Source organism: Spinacia oleracea, chromosome 4 (genome assembly GCF_020520425.1).
Source record: "Spinacia oleracea cultivar Varoflay chromosome 4, BTI_SOV_V1, whole genome shotgun sequence".
Classification (NCBI taxonomy): Eukaryota; Viridiplantae; Streptophyta; class Magnoliopsida; order Caryophyllales; family Amaranthaceae; genus Spinacia; species Spinacia oleracea.
The window spans coordinates 63,946,058-63,950,346 of NC_079490.1; the positions used below are offsets into that span (position 1 = coordinate 63,946,058).

The following is a 4,289-nucleotide window of genomic DNA, read 5'->3' on the forward strand; positions in this document are numbered from 1 at the left end:
AGTTGTTGGCGGCTACAGCGGTGTAGCTGAGTACTCTTCTTTTCCAATCATATGATCATATATACATTGGGGTGCACTGAATTTATCGCAGGTGGCCGGTGAATGTTTTTCTTAGCCTATTTTCGATTCATTGGTCTTTTACAAACTTTACACAAAAGATCACATTGGTGTCATATAAGTTTAATGAATCTAATTAGTTAAACAATAAAATCAATTAGTTATGCACTGAAACTAATTAGTTAAGCATTGAAATCAATTAGTTAAGCAATGCAACCAATTAGTTAAACAATCAAAGTGGTCTTTTTGGTTAGGTAGTCTTACACAAAAGTTGCCGTTGGTCTTAAAACATGCGCCAAGGACTCGCAAAAACAAGAGGGACGCTAAAAATTCTAATCAAGGACGGGGGTTATTTTTGTAACTGGAATGGTTTTGTTACTTTTATCTATCCTAGTAACTGTTAGAATTGTCAGAAGCCGACCTGATTCGAAAAAACCACCTGTTTCGAACTCTAACCTAACAGTTTGACTCGGAAAATCCAGGACTCGAACCTGATTTGTAACCGACTTGACTCTACCCGATACCTGTTTCACCCGATCTGAACTCCACCCGTAACTAGTTTGATCTGATCCGAATTCTACTTGTCACTGGTTGGATTCCACCCAAACTCCACCCAATATCGGCTTAACCCGACTAGAACTCCACCGGACACCGATTTGACCCGGTAAGTATCTGATTTAACCCGAAATGTTATTTAACCGACACCGAGTTGACCCGATTTGGTTTGACATGAATTATTATCTAACCGACCTAGCATTAACCGACTTGGTTTTATCCCGACTTATATCCGACCCCACTTAATTTTAACTTGAACTTTTTTAATTACTCAAATTTATGTATTTGTTTATTTTTACTTAAATTAATAACTTATTTTTCCAATTTTATCCAAAATGAAATATTGAATTGATAATCCAATTTTATTAACCTCACTTTTCTTTACTTTTTAATTACTTAAAAGGTTATAATTACTTAATTATTCTATGTTCACTACTCATAAATGTAAATTTGCATATTTTATAATTACAATGTACAATAGAGTACCTTTGATACAAATAATAACAAGCACACTTATTATTAAGTTGTCTATAAATACAAAAATGTTAGGGAGATTGTAACTAGCGGTGTTAATGAGCCAAGCCAAGACCGGACTTAGGCAGCTTGACTCGTGCTCGATACTTCTAACCTTAGGCTCGACAGGAGCTTAAAGCTCAACGAGCCTTGGATATTGAGCTCAAGCTCGGTTCAGCTCGAGCTGAAAATTTAACGAGCCTGGGAAAATAAGCTCATAACATTAAAACTGGTGGCTCGACTTTAAATCAAATATTCTATTACTAGACCCAAATCTACTCGACCCAAATCAAACTAGATTCCACTACTACAAAAATAGGTATACGTAACGCGGAATAGAGAACGGTCAAGTTAGATAAGCGTTTTGCACATTTATATAGAACGCCTTTCTTACCCAACTGTTGTGAGAGGGGAAGAATATAAAATGGTTCACTACCTTACTGTTTTATATACTTGTATCCAAAAAAAATAAAAAATTTGAATAAACAATTTAATATATTTTGCTAAATGTAAAACGGTTACAACGATAACCGTATTATATTCTACATCTAGATACAGAGTATTAAGTAGAAGATACATCCCGTCAAAAAAAATAAAGTAGAAGATATATACATTAAAAACCTAGCTTTACAATTACATCTCATCTTTCCCTCTAGCCGCCTCCTCCAGTTTGATCCCCTCTATGGAATTTTTCATTCTTCTTGAAGCAAATGTGCGTGCACTGATCCCTTCTCACTCTTCCTTTAACCTTCTTTGGAAAAATCAACATCATTCATACTCGTCCGCGTGTATTATTAACATCAGGTATCTCTTTGTTTCATGTATGAGTAATTATGTGTGGGATCATTGCTTGTACTTTTTACCCCTAAAATTCGAATTTTTGTTCTATTTTCCATTTGTATCTCTTAAGTATTTTAATGATACCCCTTATTAGTTTTTAAGAATTGCGGTATCTCATGTTCTGCAATTTGGGAATTTAATTGTTAATTTTTTTCACTGCTATTACATATGAATTTTATGTTCGTATTTTGGTGAATTTTGTATACTGAATTGATAACCAAGGATGGTGTTAAAAATTTACTTCTTACTGCTCCTATGCAAAACACATCCAACATTTACAGTCGATGAGCCATTGCAGTACTCCATATCCAATTGAATCAATGCATTGTTGTATAGCATGCACGAAGGATTAGAATTAACAGTTATTGATCCATGATTGGACCGATTCCATGATAAGCCGTGTTTAGTCGCTGATCTAAATAAGCAAGTGTTGTAAATAGTATATATGATTTAGATAGTTTTGTTTTGTTCATCTATTCTTATTACTCTGCTGAATATGTGATGATATTCATGAAATTATGAATAGTCCACCTAATGTGGACATGATTGATATTGATTATAGTTTGCATGTTGTTAATCTGGTAAAAAATTAGTGGGTTTCGATTTCAATAACATTAGTTTCTAATTTTTGTTTTTCTCCTTGCGATGTCTGATGTAATTTTTCCTTTGTTCATTGTTGCAGGAAAGAAGTCAAATATGGGCGAGAAGTGTTATTTTTTTCTTCTTTTCCTTGTAATTTTGGTATTTTGTACTGAAAGTTGTAAATGTAAGATAGATATATTTCGTAAAATATCAATGACTTAATTCATTTTTGGGAAATGTAACGCAATGTTAATAATAACAGTTTGTATTTGGAAATTAGAGAATTTTTTTTCTTTAATCTTTTACTGGATCCGTAATTTTAGTCTTAAATTTTCATCTACTAGGTAATTCGTTATTTAAAAAAATACTACTTTTCTTAAAAAAAAGAAGAAGAAGAACAGAGAACGGTTATCTAAGCAACCCGTCTATTCTTCTTTTGTATATAGTACGTCTATGTACGGAAGGTGTTTTGTATGTCAATATTTAATAGGAAGAATAGAGGACGGTTATGTACAGAAGGCGCGCTTTATTATAGAGTATAAGAGACGGTTATGTACGTTAACCGTTCTATATTCCTTCTTCATTTTCTGATTTTAGGAAGGGAATAGAGGACGCTTATCTCTTATCACTGTACTTTATGTCTAGGTATATAAAACGCTTCTTTTACCCGTTTTATAAACTTTATAGTGCGCTGAGTTGGAGAACGCCTCTAAGGCGTCCTGTAAAGTGTATTTCAACAGTACTCTATGCCCTTTTTTGTACTAGTGTTCAACGCCAAAACAGATCCATAGTATTAAACTTTGTTGGGCCCAAATATAGTAATATTTGATGCTATATCCACCCTACCTACTACTCCCTCCGTCCCGGAATATTTGACCTGTTTTTCTTATCGGGTCGTCCCTTAATACTTGACCTGTTTCTAAAAATGGAAATATTCTAACAATCTATTACTATATACTAAAAGAGACATCAGGAATGACACGTGTCAATTCCTGGTGCGATTTGTTCCCGCCAAAAACAACTTTTCCAAAAAAGAGTATTTGTTTTATTTTATTTTTATTTTCCACCTTTTTTAATAACTATTTATGTATGGAAGCAAATGTTAGTTTATAAATTATGGAAATAATAGATACGACGTAATAATAATTATTCTCAATTTGTAATATTTTGGTCAAATCGCTATATTAATAATGGAAAATATATCACTCAATATTTTGTCAAATTGTTATATTAACATTTCAAATATGCATATTAGATGAATAAATTGAAACGAGTATGTTAAAAATGTTATAACTATGCAGTAGTTTGGGAGATATTCAGTTAAATATTTAGTGAAGAAAATATCAAAATCCGTGCGTGCACGGGATCTAATCGAGTGTTCCACTAAACGTTTCCTATCGGCTATCGTATAAAAATACTTCCGTTCCTCTTTATTTGTTACGTATTCTTTTTAGAATGTTTTACAATTTAACATATATATCTATCTATCTATATAATATACTAAAAGAGAGGAAATCAATGTGGTGATGACATTTGTCACTCATTGATTGGCTCTCTTTTAATATATTATATAGATTAAATTTTTTTTTAAAAGCAAGTAATATTTCACAGTCGGCCAAAAATATATGGGGCATATCCCACGACGTGTATCTTTTTACCAAAAACTTAACTCATAAAGGGCCCATATAGATATATATCAGATTGTTTAATAAAATGTAGAACCCATAAGTAATTAACAGATG

At 32.5% G+C, this 4,289-nt stretch overlaps 1 long non-coding RNA gene across 1 annotated transcript; it reads left to right on the top strand.

Annotated features, from left to right (window-relative positions):
* The first annotated feature begins 1,330 nt into the window (after positions 1–1,330).
* LOC130459567 (uncharacterized) lies at positions 1,331–2,845 on the top strand. The gene is made up of 2 exons (XR_008919063.1): positions 1,331–1,929; positions 2,648–2,845. It is a non-coding gene; the product is annotated as an uncharacterized lncRNA (long non-coding RNA).
* Positions 2,846–4,289: the final 1,444 nt, after the last annotated feature.